This window comes from Ceratotherium simum, chromosome 13 (genome assembly GCF_057802395.1).
Source record: "Ceratotherium simum simum isolate JZ-2026a chromosome 13, ASM5780239v1, whole genome shotgun sequence".
NCBI classification, from domain to species: domain Eukaryota; kingdom Metazoa; phylum Chordata; class Mammalia; order Perissodactyla; family Rhinocerotidae; genus Ceratotherium; species Ceratotherium simum.
In genome coordinates, this window is record NC_141912.1 from 3600670 (window position 1) to 3627305 (window position 26636).

General features: G+C 41.8%; 1 long non-coding RNA gene across 3 annotated transcripts in view; it reads left to right on the plus strand.

Moving 5' to 3' along the window:
• Positions 1-26636, plus strand: part of LOC147915357 (uncharacterized) — a 73088-nt gene that overhangs the window by 23575 nt on the left and 22877 nt on the right. The window contains exon 4 of one of the 3 annotated variants that reach the window (XR_015553930.1): positions 16876-17578. The exons of 1 other annotated variant lie outside the window; for it this stretch is intronic. This is a non-coding gene — a long non-coding RNA (uncharacterized LOC147915357). One more of the 3 variants, XR_015553932.1, reaches the window with a different exon arrangement.

Below are 26636 nucleotides of genomic sequence, written 5' to 3' on the forward strand. Positions count from 1 at the left end.
ATGTCCATATTAGTCAAAGCCATCTACAGATTTAATAAACTCCCTATCAAGATTCCAATGACATTTTTTTACAGAAGTATAAACAACAATTCTAAAATTTATATGGAACCATGAAAGACTACAAATAGTCAAAGCAATCTTGAGCAAGGAGAACAAAGCGAGAGGCATCACATTTCCTGATTTTAAGCTATATTACAAAGCTATAGTAATCAAAACAGTATAGTACTGGCATAAAAACAGACACATAGACCAATGAAACAGAATCAAGAGCCCAGAAATAAATCCATGCATATGTGGTCAATTAATATTTGACAAGAGAACCAAGAACATTTAATGGAGAAAAAATGGTCTCTTCAATAAATGGTGTGGAGAAAATTTGATATTCACATGTAGAAGAATGGAACTAGACCTGTATCTTACACTACTCACAAAAATTTACTAAAATAGATTAAAGACTTAAATGTAAGACTGGAAACAATTAGGCTTCTAGAAGACAACATAAGAAAAAAGCTCCTTGACATGGGTCTTGGTAATGATTTTTTGGATGTGACACCTAAAGCATAAGCAACAAAATAAAAAATAAACAAGTAGGAATACATCAAGCTTCCGCACAAAAAAAGAAAAAATCAACAAAATAGAAAAACAACCTATGGAATGGTAAAATATATCTGCAAACCATATATCTGATAAGGGGTTAATATCCAAAATATATAAAGAACTCACATAACTCAATAGCAAAAAACAAATAATCCAATTTAAAAATGGGCAAAGGACCTGAACGGACATTTTTCCAAGGAAGATATACAAATGGCCGACAGGTACATGAAAAGGTGCTCAACATCACTAATCACTAGGGAAATGCAAATTAAAACCACAATGAGATATCACTCCACACCTGTCAGAATGGCTATCCTCAAAAAGACAAGAGATAATAATGTGAAGAAAGTGCACTGTTGGTGGAACTGTAAATTGGTGTAGCCACTATGGAAAACAGTATGGCGGTTCCTCAAAAAGTTAAAAATAGAACTACCATATGATCCAAAATTCCATTTCTGAGAATATATCCAAAGGAAATCAAAACACTATGTTGAAGAGATATCTGTGCCCCCATGTTCATAGAAGCATTATTGTGTGTGTGTGTGTGTGTGTATATATATACACACACACATATATATAATTGAATATTAAGTCATAAAAAGGAAGGAAATCCTGCCATTTGCAACAACATGGATGGACCTATGGACTTATGTAGATAAGTCAGACAGAGAAAGACAAATTCTGTATAATCTCATTTATATGTGTAATCTAAAAAAAAAACAACCAAACAAACCCCAAACTCATAGGAAAAGGGATCAGATTTTGGGTTTCACAGGTGGGGGTGTGGGAGGAGGGAGAACTGGAGGAAGGTGGTCAAAAGGTACAAACTTCCAGTTATAAGATAAATAAGTACTAGGAATGTAATGTACAATATGATGACTACAGTTAATACTGCCGCATGGTATACTTGAAAGTTGTTAAGAGAGTAAATCCTAACAGATTTCATTATAAAGAAAAAACATTTTTTTTCTTTTTCTTTTTTTTTTTTGTTTCTAGATGAGATGATGGATGTTAACTTATTGTGGTAATCATTGCGCAGTATATATAAATCAAATCGTTATGCTGTACACCTTAAACCTATCCAGTGCTGTATGTCAATTATATCTCCATAAAACTGGAAGAAAATAGTTAAAGTATCAGAAGTATTTGGGGTTCCCTTTTCAAGTAAAACAACAAAAAACAAAAAAATTTATTATCCTTATGATTTCTGCAGATCAGGATTTTGAGAGTAGTCTCAGTGGGTAGTTTTGCCTTGAGAGTTGCAATTAAGATGTTGACTGGGGCTGAGTGATCAGAATCTAAGATGGCTTAGTCACATGGCAGGCAAGTTGGTGCTAGTTCTTGGTGGGAGGCCTCAGTCTTCCCTCCATGAACCTCCCCACAGGTTGCTGCCTGAGTGTCTTTACCAGATGGCTTCCACAGAGCAAGTGATGAGAGAGAGAGAGAGAGAATATGGCAGGTAGAAGCTATCTTTTTCATTACCTACCTTTGGAAATCACATAGCATCACTTCTGCTGCATTTTATTCCTTAGAAACAAATCACTAAGGAGAGGGGAATTAGTCTGAAAAAAGAATTGTCAAATAATTTTTCAACAGATTTTAAAAACACCACTGTTGTATTGTCAAATTATTTCACTTCTATATATGACAAACACCATAATAAAATATCTTTTTATTTAAAAAATCAGTTTCCTTTTAAAGAAAATAAGGAAAGAAAAAGATTGTCCTTTGTATTTTCCCAACATTTAACATTTCTAGTACTCTCCATTTTTTCGTGTAGATATCTTTCCTTCTGATATTATTTCCCTGTAGCCTGAAGAGCTTCCTTAGCATTTTTTGTCATACAGGTCTGCTTGTGATGAATTTTCTGAGCTTTTGCTTATCTTGCAACCTCATTTTTAAAGGATGTTTTCTTTGAGTATAGGAATATTCATACACTGGTCCACAGGGGATGTGTTCTAAGACCCCCAGTGAATGCCTGAAACCACAGATAGTACCAAGCCCTATATATACTATGTTTTTTCCTATACATACATACCTATGATAAAGTTAAATTTACAAATTAGGCAAAGTAAGAGATTAACAACAGTAACTAAAAATAGAACAATTATAACAATATACTGTAATGAAATTTACCATAGATCTTAGCAACCGCAGCATATGATTTTTTTCTTTCTGTATTAAGTTGAGAACTTTCCTTTTCACTTAAAGGATGTACTTTAAGCCTTCTTCTTGGCATATCCAAATTGCCCCGAAGAGTAGGACCCTACTTTTGTGCTTTGGGGCCTTTATTAAGTAAAATAAGGGTTACTTGAACACAAGCACTGGGATGCTGCCACAGTTCATCTGATAACCTAGAGGGCTACCGACTAATGGGTGGGTAGCATACACAGTGTGGATATGCTGGGCAAAGGGATGATTTGAGTCCCAGGCAAGGTAGAGCAGGATGGCTTGAGATTTCGTCCTGCTGCTCAGAACACCATGCAATTTAAACCTTATGAATTGTTTATTTCTGGAATTTTCCACTTAATATTTTCAGACCACTGTTGACCATGGGTAACTGAAACTGTGGAAAGTGAAACCTCAGATAGGGATGGACTACTATATGTATACATAGGTTTTACTTTCAGCACTTCAACGCTGTTGTTCCATTCTCTTCTGGCATCCATGGTTTCACATGAGAAATTAGCCATCATTTGTAGGATTTGTATTGTTATTCTGAATGTTGTGCCTTTTTTTTTTAGCTGCTTTGAATATTTTTTCTTTATCTTTCGTTTTCAGCAGTTTGACTATAATGTGCCTAGTTGTAGTTTTGTTTGTATTTTTTCTACTTAGTGTTCAGTGTGCTTCTTCTTCATTATGTAGATTGATGTTTGTAACCAAATTTGAGAAAAATTCATTTTAAAAAATTTGTTCTATTAATGTGGTATAACATATTGGTTGATATTTTTATGTTCAACCATCCTTGTATTCCTGGGGCAAATCCCATTTAGCCATGGTGTATAATCCTTTTAATATGCAGCTGGATTCAGTTTGCTAGTATTGTTAAGAATTTTTGCATGCATATTCATAAGGGATATTGGTCTGTAGTTGACTTTTCTAGTAATATCTTTGTATAGCTTTAATATTAGGGTGATGCTGGCCTCATAGAATGAGTTGGGGAATGTTCCCTAATGTTCTATTTTTTGGGAAGAGTTTGAAGATCAGTGCTTCCTCTCCTTTAAATGCTTAGTAAAATCCACCAGTGAAGCCATCTGGTCCTGGGCTTTCCTTTGCAGAAGTTTTGATTACTGATTCAATCTCTTTACTTGTTATAGGTTTGGTTAAATTTTCTATATCCTCTGAGACAGTTTTGGTAATTTGTGTTTTCTAGGAAGTTGTCCATTTCATCTAGGTTGTCTAATTTGTTAGAGTACAATTGTTCATAGTATTCTCTTATAGTATTTTTTATTTCTGTAAAGTCAATAGTAACGTCAATGAATTTTAAAAATTCAGATACTGTAATTTTCATATCTAGAATTCTCATTTTTTCTTTTTATAGTTTCCATTTCTATGGGGAGATACACCATCTGTTCACTCATTATATTCATGTTTTCCTTTAACTCTTTTAACATATTTATAATAGCTCTTTAAAATTCCTTATAGGTGAATTTTGGCATTTAAGCAGTCTCAGGATCTGTTTATATTGAGTTTTTTTCTTGATTGTGGCTTACATTTTCCTGCTTCTTTACATTTCTAGTAGTTTTTTTATTGTATGATGGACATTATGGATGATATATTTTCAGAAATTTAGATCATTTTATCTTCCTTTAATTGGTGTAATGGATGTTGGGTTTGTTTCTACACCCTAAATTGCTGATAGGTCTTCTTTTTTTTTTTTTTTTTTTTTAAATTTTTTGTTTATTGCAGTAACATTGGTTTATAACATTGTAAAAATTTCAGGTGTACATCATTGTACTTCTATTTCTGCATGGACTACATCATGTTCACCACCAAAATACTAATTACAACCCATCACCACACACATGTACCGAATTATCCCTTTCACCCTCCTCCCTCCCCCCTTCCCCTCTGGTAACCACCAATCCAATCTCTGTCCCTATGTGTTTGTTTATTGTTGTTATTATCTACTACTTAATGAAGGAAATCATACGGTATTTGACCTTCTCCCTCTGACTTATTTCACTTTGCATTATACCCTCAATGTCCATCCATGTTGTCACAAATGGCTGGATTTCGTCGTTTCTTATGGCTGAGTAGTATTCCATTGTGTATATATACCACAGCTTCTTTATCCATTCGTCCCTTGATGGGCACTTAGGTTGCTTCCAAGTCTTGGCTATCGTGAATATGGCTGCAATGAACACAGGGGTGCATGTACCTTTGCAAATTGGTGTTTTCAAGTTCTTTGGATAAATACCCAACAGTGGAATAGCTGGATCATATGGTAGTTCTATCGTTGATTTTTTGAGGAATCTCCATACTGTTTTCCATAGTGGCTGCACCAGTTTGCACTCCCACCAGCAGTGTATGAGAGTTCCCTTCTCTCCACAACCTCTCCAACACATGTTGTTTCCTGTCTTGTTAATTATAGCCATTCTGACAGGCGTGAGGTGATATCTCATTGTAGTTTTGATTTGCATTTCCCTGATAGTTAGTGATTTTGAACATCTTTTCATGTGTCTGTTGGCCATCTGTATATCTTCTTTGGAGAAATGTCTGTTCAGGTCTTTTGCCCATTTTTTAATTGGGTTGCTAGTTTTTGTTGTTGAGATGCATGAGTTCTTTATATATTTTGGAGATTAAGCCCTTATCAGATGTATGGTTTGCAAATATCTTCTCCCAATTGTTAGGTTGTCTTTTCGCTTTTGTTGATGGTTTCCTTTGCTGTGCAGAAGCTTTTTAGTTTGATGTAGTCCCATTTGTTTATTTTTTCTATTGTTTCTCTTGCCTGGTCAGATGTGGTGTTTGAAAAGATGTTGCTAAGACTGATGTGGAAGAGCGTACTGCCTATGTTTTCTTCTAGAAGTTTCACAGTTTCAGGTCTTACATTCAAGTCTTTAATCCATTTGGAGTTAATTTTTGTGTATGGTGTAAGGTAAGGGTCTACTTTCATTTTTGCATGTGGCTATCCAGTTTTCCCAACACCATTTGTTGAAGAGACTTTCTTTTCCCCATTGTATGTTCTTGGCTCCTTTGTCGAAGATTAGCTGTCCATAGATGTGTGGGTTTATTTCTGGGCTTTCGATTCTATTCCATTGATCTGTGTGTCTGTTTTTGTGCCAGTACCATGCTGTTTTGGTTACTATAGCTTTGTAGTATATTTTGAAATCAGGGAGTGTGATACCTCCAGCTTTGTTCTTTTTTCTCAGGATTCCTTTAGCTATTCGGGGTCTTTTGTTGTTCCATATAAATTTTAGGATTCTTTGTTCTATTTCTGTGAAAAATGTTGTTGGAACTTTGATAGGGATTGCATTGAATCTATAGATGGCTTTAGGAAGTATGGACATCTTAACTATGTTAATTCTTCCAATCCAAGAGCACAGAATATCTTTCCATTTCTTTGTGTCCTCTTCAATTTCTTTCAGCAATGTTTTATAGTTTTCGGTGTACAGATCTTTCACCTCTTTGGTTAAGTTTATTCCTAGGTATTTTATTCTTTTTGTTGCAATTGTAAATGGGATGGTATTCTTAATTTCTCTTTCTGCTACTTCGTTGTTAGTGTACAGAAATGCAACTGATTTTTGTATGTTGATTTTGTATCCTGCAACTTTACCATAGTCGTTATTACTTCTAAAAGTTTTCTGGTGGATTCTTTAGGGTTTTCTATATATAAAATCATGTCATCTGCAAATAGTGACAGTTTCACTTCTTCCTTTCCAATTTGGATCCCTTTTATTTCTTTCTCTTGCCTGATTGCTCTGGCTAGGACTTCCAATACTATGTTAAATAGGAGTGGTGACAGTGGGCATCCTTGTCTGGTTCCTGTTCTTAGAGGGATAGCTTTCAGTTTTTCACCATTGAGGATGATATTAGCTGTGGGTTTGTCATATATGGTCTTTATTATGTTGAGGTACTTTCCTTCTATACCCATTTTATTCAGAGTTTTTATCATAAATGGATGCTGTATCTTGTCAAATGCTTTCTCTGCATCTATTGAGATGATCATGTGATTTTTATTCTTCATTTTATTAATGTGGTGTATTACGTTGATTGATTTGCGAATGTTAAACCATCCCTGCATCCCTGGAATAAATCCCACTTGATCATGGTGTATAATCTTTTTAACGTATTGTTGTATGCGATTTGCTAGTATTTTGTTGAGGATTTTCGCATCGATGTTCATCAGTGATATTGGCCTGTAATTTTCTTTTTTTGTGTTGTCCTTGTCAGGTTTTGGTATCAGGGTAATGTCAGCTTCATAGAATGAGTTAGGGAGCTTCCCCCCCTCCTCAATTGTTTGGAAGAGTTTGAGAAGGATAGGTATTAACTCTTCTTTGAATGTTTGGTAGAATTCACCAGGGAAGCCATCTGGTCCTGGACTTTTATTTTTGGGGAGGTTTTTGATTACTGTTTCGATCTCCTTACTGGTGATTGGTCTATTCAAATTCTCTACTTCTTCTTGATCCAGTTTTGGAAGGTTGTATGATTCTAAGAATTTATCCATTTCTTCCAGATTGTCGAATTGGTTGGCATATAGTTTTTCATAGTATTCTCTTATAATCTTTTGTATTTCTGAGGTGTCTGTTGTAACCTCTCCTCTTTCATTTCTGATTTTACTTATTTGTGCCTTCTCTCTTTTTTTCTTGGTGAGTCTAGCTAAAGGTTTGTCAATTTTGTTTATCTTTTCAAAGAACCAGCTCTTGGTTTTATTAATTTTTTCTATTGTTTTTTTGGTCTCTATTGCTGATAGGTCTTCTTGATCCTGTCAAGCTTGGCTCTATTCTTTGCTATGCTTCTTTATTTCAGTTTCGTCCTTTAGTTCTAAGGCATGGTTTTTACTCTAGTGAGTTATCTAACACTAAAACATCGGATTCTTGGGTCTCAACTGAGTGTTCAAGTCCTTGGCGAAACCTCCCCACTGTGGCTTGGCCAGAATTTCACCATCTCCCAATTCTTTGCAATCTTTGATCTATTCTTTCATTGATAAGCCTCACATCAATCTCTCTTTTCTACATCTATGTGGAAACATTCTACATGTTCTTCAATGGATGAATGGATACACAAATGCAGTATATCTATATAATGAACTATTATTCAACCATAAAAAGGAATGAAACACTGATACATGATACAATGTGGATTAATCTCTAAGACATTATATTAAGCGAAAGAAGCCAGACACCAAAGCTCACATATTGTATGATTCTATTTACATAAAATATCTAGAATAGGTAAATCCATAGAGACAGAGAGCAGGTTGATGGTTGTCAATGGCTTGGGAGAAGGGATAATGGGAAATAACTGCTTAATGAGTATGAAGTTTTATTTTGGGTGATGGTTCAATCAAATAAGATAGCTCTATGATCCCTGACCCCATATTTCACTAATAATAATTTGATATTGGCCCTGGTGTGTGTGTGTGTGTGTGTGTGTGTGTGTAGCTCATCACAAAATAAATCACTGGAAAAGATATGTCATTTTCAATTTAATTTCTGGTCTATTTCATTATTGATTTATTATATGTGACATTTAAGCAAATGACTTGTCTTTATTAGTCTAGCAACAATCCAACAGATGTGAAATGTGAGGTCCAATATTTAACTCAGGAACTCTAGGATACCAGAGATACGACCTGGAGTCTCGATTACATGAGGGCCTGCTAGACCTCCTGGGAGCCATGATGAGGAGCCTCTTGGCTGTGGGTTGAGGTCTAGGGCAGTGGACTCTTAAAGATGGAGGTGAAAGCTGCTCCTGGCCTATGTGGGGAATATCTATACAGTCACAACTCTCATCCTGAGGAGGGAAAGTCTCTCACTACCGATGTTCTCTGTTCTAATGGGCACATTACAGCAGCAGAACCCTCCAGGAAGTGGGGCTATGAGCAACTTATAGTTCCAACTATATCGAGCAACAGGCAGGGGAAGTACTATGGGTGGACTGTCTTGGTGGAGATAGGCTCCAGTCTGCTGAGGGATCAGGAAACTGTCCCTGAGATGAGTGTGGGAGAGGAGATAGACAAGGTGTTAGAGGAGGGAAAGTGAAAGACAAATAATGGTCCAGTCCTGGAGAATTTGCCCTCATTCCCTCAGAAGAGGGGATGATATTTGGAGGAAGCATATGGCCCTTTTGGAAGTTAGAAAAGAGAGCTGTAACCCTGGCAGGGAGAGAGCTCTCCACAACCTGGTCAAAGAGTCAGTTATAATGGGGCCTGGGAAACACCTCAGGTGTGCACAGGAGCTACATGGTGGCCCTGTGGATTGTAACTCTGACAAAAGTTGCAGACAAAAGCCCCAGCTACGTTTCCTGTGATACTGGAGAATTTAAGTCATTTGGGAATCATTTTTGGTTACCACTCCAAAACTTAGTGGCTAAATTTTATGATTTGGTGGATTGACCAGGAGGTTTTTCTGCTTTACATAGCCAGGGCACTGGAATAACTTGAAGGTCCAAAATGGCCTCAGTCACATGCTGGCAGTTGGTGCTGGCTACCAGCTGAGAGCTCAGCTGGGACTGTCAGCTGGGGACCTTGGTTCTCCTTGCCCTGGGCTTTTCCGTATGACAGCTTGGGTTTCCTCACAGTATGATGGCGAGGTTCCAAGAAGGAGTATTTCAAAATGCAAAGGGGGAAGCTGTATATCTCTTAAGTGCCAGTCTCGGAAGTTACACAGTGTTACATCCTGACAGTTTATTGGTTAAAACAGGCACCTGGGCCAGACTCAAGAGGAAGGGACATAAGCTTTCCCTCTTGATGGGAGAATGGTGAGATCACAGTGCAAAAGAGCATTTGGAAGGGAGGACATTGTCTTGGCTGTCTTTGGAAACACAATCTACTGCAGGGTCCTTCCAGGTGAGGGAAAGGACCCAGGAGAATGAGAATCTCAGTGATTCTACCATAGTAGACAAAACTTAATGCTGTGCTTATGAAGAAATTAAATTATTTATTTCTCACAACGATATAACAGTATAACACTACCATTATGCCCATTTTATGGGTGGAGAAAGTGAATCATGGAGAAATTATGTAATTTTTTTAAGGTCACACAGTTAGTAAGCAGTAGAGCAGGATTCCTACCCTGTCAGTATAGCTCTAGAATCTGCACCTCCATTGCAATTTGTACCATCTAGACCTCTAGATCTTCTTCACACAGGGCCCCATAGGTATTAATTGGGGCAGAGAAGGTAACAAATGAAAATTTCAAAGCTCATTTCTTCTTGTTATGCTTTGGGAAAGCCCATCTTTTCTTATTATGCTTATTATCCTTTAACCTCTATTTTTATATCTAATTTCCATGGTGCTGAAATTTGCAGGTTTCTCCTGTTTCCTGTAAGTGGTCTGCTTTATCCTTATCACTTAAAAACACGATGCTGAATTCCACGATCCTTTCCTTTGTGACTTTTCCCTGCTTGACAGAGCACAGGTAATTGTACTCAGAGATATTTTCCAGCCTTGAAGGAGCAGCTGCTGGCAACACACAGGGCATTTGAAGCCTGCAGGTGCTCAGTTTCACATGTTCCTGGGAAACTAAAGGCTTCCATTGTGGGAACAGTACAGGTGACCCATTGATTTTTGCTTTAGTGGTGAAAGCAACCACTTCAGCCCTGCTCTGTAACATGCAAACTCCAGTGAACCTGGCATTTTTCCCCAAATGCAACAGGTTAATAGGCTCAGCTACTGTTCAGAGAGGTGAGTGTGTGTACATACCTGTGTGTCTTATAAAACAGAACCTGAAGTCTAAAAGAGGCAAGTGAATACTCGCTTGTTCTTTAAAGAATGACAGTAGAGCCTTGCGCTTCTCTCCCTTGTTCCCACAGTGGTGTTTGGAGGAGACTAATGCACCCAGGGCACAACAAACACAATATCTGTGTTAGAGACCTGAGAACAACGACAGGGTGGGGTGTGGTTGTATAAGGCAGAGAGTCTCATCTGCTTTTTCTTATCGTTGTTTATTTCACAGTTCTAATATCAAAGTTCACACAATTCTTGTCACTTTTCTGTTATGGGCCCCAGGTTCATTTTGTCTCTACTGTCCCAAAGATTTGTGCATAGTAGGTATTCATCATATATTTGCCAAATGAATTAATGCTAAATTTTGCTTTTTCATTGAAGAACTTTATAAAATACAATGACAAAGGAGGCTTAGATCTTATTGCTAATGCCAGGATGTCACAGACTTTTGTGGCTGAGGTGCTGGCATCATCTTTCCATACACTAAACACCAGCTGGACATGCACAGTGGATGAAAGGATCGGCAACCAGTGTGCGTGGTGCGCAGAAGCCTATTCGAGGTCCCAGGAACCAGTTGCTCTATGGATACAGTGACCTCATCTCTGGAACGTCACTCATGAGGCTACTCCAACACATTGCAATACAAGTGGGAATCCAGTCCACATTGTCCAGAGGCAAAACAGAGGCCATAGCGTACAGTTGTCCCCCCTTAACCACGAGGATATATTCCAAGACCCCCAGTGGATGCCTGAAACCACAGATAGTACCAAACCCTATATATGCTATGCTTTTTCCTATATATACAGACCTATGATAAAGCTTAATTTATAAATTAGGCACAGCAAGAGATTAACAACAACAATAATAAAATAGAACAATTACAACAATGTACTGTAATAAGTTACTGTAGACCTTAGCAACCTCAGCATATGATTTTTTTTCTTTCCTTATTAAGTCAAGAACTTTTACTTTTTCACTTAAAGGAAGCACTTTATGGCTTCTCTTTGTCATATCCTAATTGCCAGCATCACTACTCTTGCACTTGGGGGTCATTATTAAGTACAATAAGTGTTATCTGAACACAAGAACCGTGATACCACGACAGTTGATTTGATAACTGAGACGGCTACTAAGCGACTGCCGGGTGGGTGGCGTGTACAGCGTGGATCCGCTGGACAAAGGATGATTCATGTCCCAGGCAGTATGGAGCAGGAAGGCACAAGATTTCATCACACTACTCAAAAAGGTGCACAATTTAAATTTTATGAATTGTTTATTTCCAGAATTTTCCATTTAATATTTTTGGATTGTGGTTGACTCCAGGTAAAGCTGAAACTGCAGAAAGCAACACAGCGAATCAGGGGGGACTACTGTACACATGTGAAAGCACTGACGAATTTCACCCACGGGCAGGCCTCACATGGAGCCTGCTCACCCTCATTTAGTTGTCAATGTGGTTGATCCAATTCCCATGCAGGTTAGAAGCTGTAGGTTAAGTGGGGTGGGGTGAGGCTGCTCGAGCAGGCAGAGCAAGTGTCACTACGGCCCCTCCCGTGTCTTGGGGGAGGTTGCTGTTTTGTCACTGTGCGAGCCACTGAATCCCCTGGTCTCAGCACCCCTCTTGGCCCCTGCTGCAGGTGGCTCGTGGGAACCTGTTTCTCTTTGCTGCTTACGGGGGCTCTGACAGCAGTAGGAGGAGGCCTCAGCCTGGATCACTTGAGAAGGCAGTCAACGACTTCTTCCTTGGGCAGGTTTCTTGTTTTTTTTTTTTTAAATGAAAAAATTTTTTAGAAAATTCTGTTCAGAGCAAGTAGTTTTAACGATTTGGGATGAAATTTGTAATTTGTTCTCCATGGTCAGTCTTCCCTTTAGTTAAGCAGCAGTTGCCACATCTGTGCCACCGTGACCCCGTATCTGACAGGTGTATCGTGACAAAGGTTTGTTTGTTTCTGAGCATGGATTTTTGAAATAGTTTTGTTTCTTGGGTTTACAACTGTGGCCTAAGTCTATATGCCATGAAGACAGGGCCAGAAGCGGATGCCTCAAAATGTATTTGCAAAAAGAAACTCATGGAATCCACTCTGTGAGAAGGACAGTTATCAGAACTTAAAGTTATCTCTTGAAAAAGAAGGAAGTTGGGTTTTTTTCTGATTAAAAAAGTAACATGAAGTCACTTTAGTAATTGAGAAAATATAAAAAAAATGGGTGAGAAGAAAATAAAAGCCACTGATAATACTACCACCCAGGTGACTATAGTTAACAATTTAGTGTATATACTTCTACATATTTTCCTGTCTCTGATTATTTCATTATTATTTATTATTTCATAATCATTTTTTACAAATATTATTTCATTATTATTTTTTATAAAATGGACTGCAGTGACTTCTGACACCAACCACTCAGAATTAGCACAGACAGGGTGAGGGCTCGCTCCTCCACAAGACTGCCCTCACTCCAGATAGCAGCTCCTGGCTCGGGGGTCCCCAGGCCCCTGTATCCTCAGGTCTGATAACTCACTAGAATGACCCAGAGAGCTCAGAAAGTGCTATACTTATAATTCAGTTTTGTTAGAGCCAAAGGATATACAGAACCAGCCAAAGAAAAGACACATACAGTGAAGTCTGGGAGGGTCCCATGTCCTTTCTGCATGGAGCCAGGACATCTTACCTCCAGGCACCTCAGCGTACAACAGTCTTCGGAGTACTGCTAACCGGGAGGCTCTCCCAAGCTTCAGTGCGCAGTGTTCACTGAGGCCTCACTGTATAAGCATGATTGATTAAATCACTGGCCGTGAGATTGAACTCAGTTTCCAGCCCCCCTCCCCTCCTAAGAGGTCGGGCTGATACCATATGACTCAAAGCCCCCACCCTCGAATCCCAGGGTTGGTTTTCCAGGTGTGGTCAGCCCCGTCCTGAGTCAGCCCGTTCACATAAACGATCAGGGCTCACCATGAATAACAAAGACACTCATATGGCTTGGGAAAATCCAAGGATTTAGAGGCTACATCCCAGGAACTGGGGACAAAGGCCATCCCAACTCTTTATTACATAGGAGAGACCAAACTATATTCAGTGCTATATTTCAATGCTTCTAAAATGCATATATTTTTCCACATTTTAACATCACTGAAAATGGGATATAGCTTACGATTGCTGCTGCCCTTATAATAGTTGTGGCATAGTTGTCATTCTTTCAACTATACACCAAAACTTGTGAAGTGGATATCAGATGCTTGGAGGAAAATACTGGAGACAGTAGAGGAGCACCTTTTTGAGAAAGGCAATACCACGGAAGCTCTCGCTGGTGTAGAGGATGATACTGGGTGGAAAAATGTAGACAGCAACATTGCTGAGCTTCAACCTTGGTCAGGAGACTTGGACTCTGAAGGTGAAGAAGCTTTAGGGGCACCTGAACTAATTTGTTTTCCTTATAGCTTTCTTTTTATGGATGTACAAATGTTTTTTTCCCTTAGCGATAACACAATATAATTGGTGCATCGTATAATCAAAGGTGTGATATATTCAATGAAACATAGAATATCATAACGATTTTTTTCTCTTAGTATATTGTGAGCATCTTTCCACATCAAAATACTTCACATTTGTCATGATATATAATTTTTTATTGCATTGCTATATAAAGATTTATTGAGCAATCCCCTACTTTTGGACATTTGTGCTCTTTTCATTTCCGCTATTAGAACAAAGGCTGAGATACATGTGGTTACATGTACATTTTGCACACTTGTTCAATTGTTTCTCCAGGATAAATTCCCAGAAGCATGATTTGTGGGTCACAGTATATACGCATTTTAAAAACACGCTAGCAATTTCCTTCCAGTAAAGTTGTCCCTATCCACACCTCTCCAGCAGTAGCTGAGAGTCTGGTTCCCATACCCAGGCCCACTCTAGTCTTTATTATCTGTCAGTCTCCTGCCAGTACTGCCCCCAACCCCTCTACCACCAAGTATTCCATTTCAATCTGAATTTTTTTGATTATCAGTGAGGTTGACTATTTTTAAAAATATGTTACCGGCTATTTGTACTTTGTCTTTTATAAATTGCTTATTTGTGCCCATTGTACTTTTTTGGGGGGATTGTCTTTTTTCCTCACGTATATTAGAAATATTTTTTCCCAGTTTTTGGATTGCCTGTGAATTTTGGCTTAAGTACCCTTTAATTAACGTGTTGTCCGGTCTCATTCAGACCAAAGACAATTAGGCCCAGGTGATGCGTCAGAGGGAACTGCTGGATGGCCACCAGTGCTACCCTTGGGGCAAGGCAGGCTGCATGACCATGGTGACCCCAGGGGCAGGTCTGTGAGCCGACTTGGGGTTAGAACTCCGAGACTGGCCAGCATCTACTCGGGTAATCAGCAGTCCCATCTTGCTGAGTTAACGAGGCTGAGGCTACCACCTTGGGCGAGGACTCCAGGACATGGCGACGCCATATGTGATCCAAACTCATAGCAGCAGATGCGCTTCATACGTCTGTGGGCCGGTAACACTGGGTAAAATGGGGAAACATGTCCTCAGTAAGAAAACAGGTAGAAAGATTGCGGTGCCCGCTGCATCTGACGAGCTGGCGTCCTCTGTACCCATTGTGTTCCTTGGCAGCCTTTTCCCAGAAAGGAGAATTCCTCTTCTGTACCTAAGGGCATCTCAGCCTCACCGGGAAGTTTTATTAGGAGGCAATGAGAAAGTAATAAGCCCTTTGACAAGGCAGTTATTTGTTGTTGAGAAATGGCTCTTGGCTCCCTGTCGAAATCACCATGAACATCTGTAAACCATTTAAAGGGGCCGAGAGAGGCCCAGGTATGTTGGACCCAGGACCCCCTTGTCAACAAAGTCAGACAGTATTCATTTCACTCACAATATGGTCGACTTTAGATGAATCTCTGTTCCATTTCTGAAAATTGATGATATTTTTGCATTTTGAGGCCTCTACTTTTGGTAAAACAAAGTCATGGTATTTGTTGGGAGAAAATAAGGGAAAGGAAGCTGACATTTATTAAGGGCCCACTGTGTGCCAGACACTGTAGCCCTTTAAAATATGTTACCTCAACTATGGGGAGAGGGGGATTCGTCTGAGACCTGTATGTAACTTACAAGAGACTATTATAAACATCACAGAGGGCATTGTGAACAATTAGGAGTTTTTTTTTTAAGGCTTCAGTCTTAAAAAGGAGAGGTAAGGACTGAAAAACAAGCAACTTTTCCCGATCATTAAAATCAAGTCACTCTTTTGTTCCATAGATCTTTATACATATGTGTGTATGTGTGTGTATATATATATAAAATCAAATATATACAGTCAAATATATGCATAGTCAGATATATATATATGTAATTTGACTCCACAAGACCCTAATGCTCTCCTTCATTTGGTTACAGCTAACCTTAACATCTATCTCTTTGGGGTGGCATGGAGGACCACAAAGCTTTGGAAGGGAGAGAAACTTCTAATTAAATCTCTTTGTCAATTTCTTACACCAGCAGAGCAAGCAGAAAGAACATCAGTGGAACAGAAACAAGTCCCTGCTTTCAGAGGTGGCACAAAGCTGCAGAGCCACCAGGTGCTTTGTGCTGGTCAGCTCACATCCACGTGGCAGGCAATATGGCGTGGACAATGACCAATGAGACTGATGTTAGTCTTGGGGGCAGGAGTGGGATCAGGGTCCTGGACACCCCTGAGGGGCCACTCATTAACCCATTAGTTACATTGGGGGTAGGCCTGGGTGAGGGAACAATTGACAACCTTTGGACACCAGCTGTCTACTATCTAGTACCTAGCTCAACCTTGTACAACCTGTATGGCCACACCAGAGGATATCAGGCAAACATCAGACCTGCTGGCAAGCTCCTAACCAGAATGACTTCCGGGTATTAGAGAAGAGCAAAAGAGGGTTCATTTGAATAGACGGTATGAGAAGCAAGCTCCTATATGGAGCATTTAGCAGAATTCCTATCCCACAGGTTGATCACTCTCTCTCTCAATCCCGCTCTTTCTCTTTCCTAAACATCAACTCCCCTCGGTTTCTGCTGCTTATTTGACTCTTATCTTACGCTACATGAGTTTTTTTCCCCAAGCACGTGGATAGCCTTCTCAACTAGACTGTACCCTTGTGTTATCTGTTGCTGCCAAAAGACTCCGAAATTTCACAGCTTAAAATAATAAGTATTTATTATCTCACATAGTCACTGAGGGTCAGAAATTGGAGAACAGCTTAACTGGGTGGGTCTGGCTCGGGTCTCTCACGAGGTTGCAGTCATCTGAAGGCTTGACTGGGGCTGGAGGATCTGCTTCCACACTCACTCCCCTGGCTGTGGCAGGAGACTTGACTTCCTCGGTCCCACCCTGTTCCTCACCATGTGGTCCTCTCCACAGGGCGACATGGCAGGAGGCTTCCAGGAGTGAGCGACCCAAGAGAGAGCAAGGCAGAAGCCAAATCTTTAATAACCTAGACTCCAAGCAACACACCATCACTTCTGTCCTATACTGTTGGCCACACAGATCAACCCTGATACATTGTGGGAGGGACCCATACAGGATGTGGACATCAGGAGACGGCATTGTTGAGGGTTGTCTCAGAGGCTGGCCACCATAATCCTCCTCTGAGGGATGGCTGATTCTGACACATCTTTTGATGGCCAATATTTGACACAGGTCTGATCAGGTAGCAGGTACCCGGTGAGGTTTGTTGATGATAAAGAAATGCTGGGCACTTACCATAAGCTGGAATTAAATGAAAAATACTCCTGAGGATGAAGCATAATCAGAAAGATTTCCTAATAAACATAATAAATATGGCAGAGTATTTTTCTGATTTTCAATTGTTTTAATTTATATTAATAAAGTAAGGCTTGAGCCTAAGTAGGATACAATTAAATGTCTAGGGGAAGATTTGAAATGGCTCTAACTGACTATTTCCTCCCTAACTACTATGGCAGGCAGTAATTCTATTCAAAACCACCAGAAGGATAAGGCATCATCAGAGAAAGATAAACCTCAAACAATTGTTTTTTAAAGAAAATGTTTACATCCCACATTATTCCAAATGGATTTATAGTAAGCCCTTGCCTTTTTTTATTCTCAGAAAACTGAAATTGGACTCCTCGAGAAGAATGATAAATCTAAATTCAACAGCCATTAACTAAGGATTTGTTTATTTATATAGACTTGAAGGAAGATGTTATCTCCTCTCCTCACTTCCTTGTTCTCAGTGAGTTCTTAATTCCCAAGACAAGAAAAAAAAAAATAAGGTATTTTCAGGGTAAGGTTGGTATAAAAAATTCTCCATCATTTTTTCCACTGTTTTCCAATTCACAGAACAATAAAGTTGAAGTGAAAATAAAAAGACAGCTCCCGTTTATTGTGTGCTTATAATTTGTCCTGCACTGTGCTAGGAGGTGGACTCTTCTTTTTTTCTTCTATATTTCTTGGTGAAGTGGGACCCAGACTAAAGGAGGTGAAGTAATTTGCCCAAGGCCCTAAATGCAGTGCGTGATGTCCAGGTCTCTTAACCACTGCCTTACCCACCACAGTCTAGGAAATATAAATCTTCCTTCAAGAGCAAACAGCACCAAACTCTAGAGTTTATAAAACTTTATGTGAGAAAGGACTGGGAGGGCCGGCCCCATGGCTTAGTGGTTAAGTGCGCCCGCTCCGCTGCTGGTGGCCTGGGTTCGGATCCGGGCGCACACCGACGCACCGCTTCTCCGGCCATGCTGAGGCCGCGTCCCACGTACAGCAACTAGAAGGATGTGCAGCTATGACATACAACTATCTACTGGGGCTTTGGGGGAAAATAAATAAATAAATAAAATTATAAAAAAAAAAAAAAAGGACTGGGAGAACTGTCAAATAGAGAGAGTGAAACCATAAACGCCTGCCTCCTCTTGGTGAGCTTGATGTTGTTGGGTTGAAATATAATGAAACTGTAAAGCCAATAAGACCCGTTGTCACCAGAATTTGGCTTACGAGTGAGATTTTGGGTCAGTTTAGATATAATGAAAGCAAACTTTGTGAAGAAAGAAACAAAAATGGAAAAGATCCGTGTACTCATCAGCCTCGTGTGAGCGCAGCGCTGCAGCGGAGCGGCACGTCTGACCTCATCATCTCCACCATATGAGAAATGACCACCCGACCAACTCTTGACCTAGAGACTGCTGGTTCTTTTATTCTTCAACAAATATTTGTTGGCCATAGTATATCCAAATTGCTTTGTCCTCCAGAGCTTCTCTCCCAGCACCCCCACCCACACTCGGCAGAGAGTATATCTATGGCAGGGGTCGAGGTCTGGGTGCTCTTGTTGGGAAATGGCGGGTCTCACTTCTCAGTTTAAGGAACCAGTGGAAATACCTAGAAAATGCTTCCCTGCAAAGCATTCCTGCTTGACCAGCAGAGCTCCTTCTGTGGTCTTTTCTGAGCAGTGAACCAATTCCCTGAGGCTGACAAGAGCCTGGAGAAGTCATTGCTGCCTCCCGTCCAGGCCCCCGGGGCCTCACACGGGGCAGTGACAGGATGTGAGAAGGAAGCGGCCATAACAGCTACAAAGGCCCGTCTGCCTCCCTGGGAGGTCGCCTCTTCAGTGGGAGAGCGTGCTCTGGGACCTCCTGGGAGCCGCTTCCATGGGCATTCCGATTTCTGGCCTGCTGGCTCCTGGAGGTGAGAAGTGAAGAGTGAAACTCCTCTGGGTAGTACTGAGCCTCACTATTTTGTAGCTATTCTAAGAAGTTCCCTGATTCTATAAAACCAACAGCAGCTTCCCTGAGCAAGCCCTCTCTATGTGAGGCAGCAGGGCGGCGACGGAGCTTGTGGACTCAGGAAGCTGCCAGCCAGAGTAGCCACTCACTCAGTAGCTGTGCCCACTCATGCTGCCATGACTCTGTGCCTCAGTTTCCTCATCTGTAAAGTGGGAAGAAAAGGCTAACTGCCTCATTAGGTTGTTGCAAGAATTAAAAGGGACGTTATGTTGCGAAAATTTACAACAGTTCCAGGCAAATAGCAGGTGGTCAGTAAATGTAAGTGTTACTTCTCCGTGTGGCTGAGTGCATTTCATTCAGTCCCCACGACCCGGTGAGTGAGTGTTGTTATGAGTCCATTTTACAGATGACAAACTGAATTTGGAAGACATTCAGTCACTAGCCAAGGTCATGTGGCGGTAGGTGGAACAGGACAGATTTGAATCTAGGGCTGTCTGATAGAGAAGCAAAGTTGGTAACGGAGGCAACACCCTGCCTCCCAAGGCTGCACAGCAGCAACGGCAGAGGTGTGGAAGGATGATGGGGAACTCACTGACGGACCAAATGGGCCTCATTGGTTCCTTCCTCCTTTGTTCATTCACTCATTCATTCAACACATATGAAGCACCTGCTACATGGCAGGTAGTATGCTGGACACTGGGGAGTAATGAGGAGCACTGCAGACACGTCCCTGCCCTCAGGGAGCTCACAGTCAACAGGGACAGACCTCAGTCACACACAAATCTGTAAGCACACAGATTCACGTGCTGAGTGAAGTCAAAGGGTGGGGGGCTTCGCCCTTTGGTGGAGGGATCTGGCCTAATCTAAGGAGTTACTTTCTTGAGGAGTGGCTTTTGAGCTGAAATCTTAAGGAGGAGGAGTACGCAGGACGCAAGGGACACCGGGAGAGAAGAGAGGCTTCAGGCCAGGAGTGCCTGGGGCAGGGGGCCTGAGGATTGTCTGCGCCCCGAGTGCAAGCCAGGAGGCTGTAGCTCTGAGAGCGAGGGAGGCTGGAGAGGAGGCTGGAGAGAGGCCTGGACTGTATCAGGCAGGACCATTAGGCCTTGTTGAGGATTTTGCTCTTGAAGTGTTTTAAGTAGACAAGGGATATGGGGAGACCATTTGGGTTCATGGGATCCTTCTGGCTGAAGTGTGGCGAACAATTCAGTGGGGCACCACAGTGGAAGTTAAGAGAGCAGCCAGGTCTTCAGTTTTCTGCTCATCAAAACCTTTGTCCCCCGCCTAGAGAAAAAATCCTAGACGCCCAGTACTCGTCTTTAGGGTCATCAATCACAGGCCTGTTTCCCTCAGTTCTCGTCTGCTCCCCTCCCCTTCCCTCGCGTCCCCCTGCAGGCTGTTCCTATCCCGCATCTGCCCCTGGTCCTCCTCCACTGACCATCCTTCTCCTCCTCTCAGCCTCTCTTTTGTAATCTAGAAGTTACACAGCGCCGTCTTCCTGGCAATTCTCCATTAACATCAGAGTTAATTATCAAAATTTGATTTGCTAGAGGGCTAATGTTTCATTTTAACTTTTCCCGAATTAAAAGCATTTTAATAAATGGCATTTAACATACCAATGAGGTACAAAATATAAAAATAACTTAATTTCTTAACACAAGGCTTTTATTTTTTCATAAAATGAAACAGAAGGTATTCTCATTGGGAAGCTCCTCTCCTTGACCACATTCTCATTGTAACCTGTAATTTCGCTGTAATCATCTCACACGTTACATTGCGACATATTTTCTAGGGGGAAAACGACAAAGAATTGGTGGTCACAAACAAAAGCACTCAAAATTGCTTTCTGTACTGTCCTCATCCCCTGCCCCCAGGCAGGGTTAGCGAGCCCTTCAGAATAGGGTCACCACTGTCTCCTCATTGCCACAGTGTCACCACTCCCCCCATCTTGGCCTGAGGTATGAGGAAGGCTGGCCTCCCGTGATTCTAGACAAACGTAGAAAGGGGTTGTCCTCTGGCTTGTGATAAGCGTCTGCTGAAAATATGATTTCTTTTATTGCATTATGTAGAGAAATAAAAATGCTTATAAGTGTGTTTTATTATTTGATCTGAACATTACATCTCATGGCAAATATTATGGGTGTCATTATCCCATCAACTATGTCTACTAAAAGTGACATTTCTGATTATCATCCCGGTTTGAGGAATTCTGACCAACGGGCTCTGGAATGGCTTTCCAAAGCGTTCCTCACCTCTACTGCCACTCCCCAAACAGCACTGCCCATTCCCACCTGTATCTTATTGACCCTGGTACAGGGAAGGACTTTTCTTTCTGCAACAGGCAAATGATCAAGGAGAGACGTGGCCACACACTTCTGCCCTGAGACAGCTCGGTGGGTGTCCTGCCCGCCCCAGCTGGGGTCCGCCATGGCACTGGACACACCGTGTACCTGTGTCCACCGCCTGAGAAGCAGATGGCCCGGGTCTATCTGCATCTATGCTTGTGACTCCTCTAGATGGCCCAGCTCTTTGCTGTATGGCCCGGCTCTCACTTTGACCCATCTCTGCTCTTCTGCATTTGGTGTTTGTCATGAGCTCCCTGTGTTTGAACCTCCTCTGGGGACTGTGGCTTACCTTGGCTAGTCCCTCTGGCTGGGCACTGGCTGCCTCATGCTAATTCTGGTAGAGGAAACATCTTGTTCTTGCTGGGAATAGAACTTTCTCCTCATGGCCCCCCGGCCCCCACACATTGTGGGCCAATTGGTCAGTGCTCTCTGCCAAAGGAGGAGTTAGCAATGTTTTAGAATGTAAGGATACTTCTGAGCTCAGTTCTCCTTGTTCCAACGGCCCAGCACATAAGGTTACCCGGGGCACGGTATTATTCATCCTCTGTTCTCAAACCTGAGCCCACCTCAGAAGCCCGGGAGGGCGGTGAAGACAGATTGCTGGGCCCCATCCCAGACTTTCTGATTTAGTAGGTCTGGGATGGGGCCAAGAATTTGCTTTTCTAACCAGCTCCCTAGTGGTGCTGCTGCTCCTGCTCAGGTGTTGGAGAGAGAAGCAGCCAGCTGGCCAGTGGAGGGGAGAAGGCTGGTCAAACCTTCTGTGACCTACAGCTAGAGCTGTTCACCCAGCACACAGAGACGACACGGAGCACCTCTGAGCTGCCGGCAAAAGCCCAGCTGGGTGGTGAAGGTTGCAGCCTCTCAGGAGAGGAGGCTCTTTTGCCTAACGGCAGAGCCACCTGTACTGTGTGGCTGGAAGGCCATGAAAGAACATGGACTTGGGAGTCAAACACGCCTCAGTCAGAACCCTGCTGCTGTAACCTAAGGTTTATGTAGCCTCTCTGGCCCCATGGAAGAGGATGGAAGCATCTACTGCATGGGTTGTGGTGGGGCTTCAGTGAGACACGTCCGCTCCTAGCACAGCCTAGGGTGGAGAAGGAGCTCGTGAAAGGATAACTGCTATTAATAGATCTGTGGTATTACGATTTATGAGAAATACATATTCGGTCTTTGTCCAGGGTTCCTGGCTCACAGCTCCTAAAACCCTTGAAATTTCCTGTGATAAATGCAATAAAGGTGTCCTTTATTATGTTAATGAGGCAACTTTTGGAAAGCCCTCAGGTAACCTAAGGATTGGGGCTGATTGCCAGTGGAGCCAACGTGTGATTAGAGGGTTGGAAGTTTCAGTCCTATCTCCTGATCTCCCGGGAGGGGAGAGGAGCTTGAGGTGGAACCAGTCGCCAATGGCCAATGATTTAATCAGTCATGCCTATGTAATGAAGCCTCCATAAAACCCCAAAAGGACGGGGTTCAGAGAGCTTCTGGGTTGGTGAACACTTGGAGGTCTGGGGAGAGTGGCACGCTCGGAAAGGGCATGGAAGCTCTGAGCTCTTTCACCATACCTCGCCCTATGCGTCTCTTCCATCTGGCTGATCCTGAGTTCTATCCTTTTATAATAAACCAGTAATCTAGAAAGTAAAAAGTTTCTCTGAGTTCTGTGAGCTGCTCTAGCAAATTAATCAAACCCGAGGAGGGGGTCATGGGAACCTCTGATTTATAGCCAGTTGGTCAGAAGTACAGGTAACAATCTGGGCTTTCGACTAGGGTCTGAAGTGAGGGGACAGTCTTGTGGGACTCAGCCCTTGACCTGTGGCTCTGATGCTATCTCCAAGTAGGTGGTGTCAGAATTGAGTTGAATTCTCGGACACCCTCCAGGCGTCTGAGAACTACTTGGTTGTATGTGTGGGGACTCCCTCTCCCCCCACATTGGCATTGGTCTCAGAACACCAACAAGAAGATCCAGCAGGACATTTCTCTCAAAACCCACTTCTGGTAGTGAGTGTGAAGGAGGGGTCTTTGTGGAGGCCTTGCAAATGGGATTTTCCTAGTTATTTTTCCACCCCATACAGAGTTTCGGTTAGGAGACTACTGACAGGCCCCTAGGGAGAAACAGAAACCAAATGGCCCTCACCAGTGCTGGGAAAAGCAGGGAAAGGAAGTGGGAGAAAAGGAACCACAGCTAACCGTGTGCCTACCACATGCTAGGCATTGTGCTATTTGAGGAAGGCTTTGTTTTCATTTTACAGAGAAGGAAACTGAAGTCACGGAACTTGTTGTAGGGAGAGGCAGAGCTCTTGGATTAGCTCCAAGCAACCTCATTTTAGAGATTCTAAAACCAGAGAGGTTAAGTAACTTGCTCAAAGACACACAGCTGGTTTATTGATAGAGTTAGGACAAGTCTCAGCTTCTAAAACCTGGACTTGTCACATTGTGTCATAGCTTCCTCTTCACTCTTTACCTGGAACAGCTAAACCAGGAGAAAAGGTGTACAGGCATTTCAGCACTAAGTAACTTTTTTGGGTTTTATTGTTGTTGTTGTTGTTTTAAACAAATTGAAGCTGGTGTTGGTTTCTCCTTTTAGGGGACTAACCATTGTTCATTAAGGGAGACTGGGAGAATCCCTTTTGATGACAGGCTTTGAAGTATATCACCATTACTCCAGCAGTCATGCCACTTCTGAGGAAGGATGACCGACCAGTGACCCCTGCTCAAGGCAGCTGTCACCTTCAATTAATTTGGATCTCAAAAGTTTTATGAAATGTCCTGTCCCTAGAGAGTTCATTTTTATAGATCAAATAATGCATGATACATGGCAACTCCAGCTCTGGGGCAATTCCAGAGCCCAGTGGAGGATTTTCAAGTCATCAATAGCTAAGGAAGAGAACTTGGCTCTGAAAAATTAGAAGTGGCCCCAACAGAGCAGAGTTGGCTGATAGTTAATATGAAGGGATCAGTCTTCTTGATTTCCCCTCTAGCTGAATCACCACCTCCCTACACACACAAGCACACACTCACCATTTCCTCTCTTTCCTTGCATCCATAATAGGGTCTGCATGATTGGTTTCTGAATAAGTCAATTATTCATTAAAATAAGATAACTTGAGGTATGATTCTGTTGGGGAAGAGGGAGAATCCCCCTCCGCCCTTTCCCTTAAGGTTCTTATGGCTGGCCAAATAATTAAAAGACAGGTTAGCAGGAGAAAATAATACCAAGTTTAACAACATGTATATGTTACTGCCCAACGTGGGGCCTTCTGCTTGCTGCAAGACATGCCAATAGCCAAGAGGCAAGATGGTAGGAGAAAAAGGACTTTTTTATTACAGCTTGCTAGCAAGAGGGAAGATGGCTGACTAATGTCTGAAAAAAATCATTTTAAAGGGGCACAAAATCTTAAAGCAGTTATATAGACCAGTGGGTTATAGGGGAAGGGGTTAGGAATGTTGACCTTCTGGTGTTACAGACTGGGAGTTGCCACACCAGATCTTTCAGTTTTCATTGATGATGGCTATTAGCATAGATTCTCTGTTCGGGGGTCATCACATTCCTAAGGAACTCAAAAGAACAAAGTTATCATCCTATTGCAGCTGGGAGGTACACACACAAGCAGAGGTCATAAAATCTACAGAGCAGTTAGATCTCCTGAAGGGTGCATATCCAGCTGGGTTAGTTAGTCAGAGGTCATTCAAAGTTACAGTAGGGTTTCTTTTCTACAATGGCTTCCCTCATGTCAACCTTGTCTTGAGCCTGTATCATATACATGGGAGAAACCAGGGAAACTGAGTTTCTCTACAAAATGACAGAGATTTTCATCTTAAATACAATCTTCAGCTAAAGACAAAGGAGGATGTTGGGAATAGGGAGGGAGACAGAAGGGAGACAGAAATCACAGTAATCAAAGGTATGCAAATTTAAGTTGTCTCCTTCCATACTGAAAAGAGTTTCCAGAGATAAGATCATCTTCCCCTCTTTCCACTACAGAGAGGGAGATACCTTTACAAATGGAGATTTCCCTTATAAATGTAAATGTTTGTCTGACAACTCTTTGCAGGGCCACCTAGAGAATGTGGTCTGGGTGAGACAGAATTTTTGTTGTTGTTGTTAAGATTTCATTTTATTTATTTATTTATTTATTTATTTATTTGTGAAGAAGATCAGCCCTGAGCTAACATCCATGCCAATCCTCCTCTTTTTGCTGAGGAAGACCGTCTCTGAGCTAACATCTATTGCCAATCCTCCTCCTTTTTTTCCCCAAAGCCCCAGTAGATAGTTGTATGTCATAGTTGCACATCCTTCGAATTGCTGTATGTGGGACGCTGCCTCAGCATGGTGAGAGAAGCGGTGCATCAGAGTGCGCCCAGGATCTGAACCCAGGCCGCCAGTAGCGGAGCACATGCACTCAACTGCTAAGCCATGGGGCCGGCCCCCAGAATTTTTGATAAGATGGGCTTGTGGTGCCTTTCTTATTGTAACATCTATTTTACATTATATTACAGCCATCATATGGTATTGGCTCCTTCATAAAACAGGTCTTCTATGTTAAATTCTTTATGCAGTTTGGGGGAGGTCAAATGTCTGTCAGAGAAAATAATCAAGGTAAAGAGATATATTTCAGGGTGGCTAATTTTGATCTCCCACAATACCATACAAACGTTTGGGTATTTTATTTTTAAAAATCTAGTAGTATGTCTTAACTAATTAGTTAATGTCTTAACTAATTAAAAAACTCCATCACAATCTAACTTCACTCTTTTCTCTGTCTGACATTCATTACACAAACATTTGTTGAGCATCTTCTCTGTGGCAGGCATAGTTGTGGGTACTTGGGATCCATCAGGGAAGAAGCACAGCCTCCCGCCTGCCTCATCCTCGCAGTGGCGAGACAGCAATGAACACCAGACTTCATAGATAAGTACATTTTTAAGGTGATAAATGATAAAGAAAAAGGAAAAAGTAGAGCAGAGAATGGGGGTAGGGAAAGTGGTGTTGAGAGTGTTTGTGTGTGTGTGTGGGTACTTTTAAACAGGGTGCTCCAGACAGGCCACACCAGGAGGAGACATCTGAGCACAGACTTGAAGGAACTGATGCGGTGAGCCAGGGGAG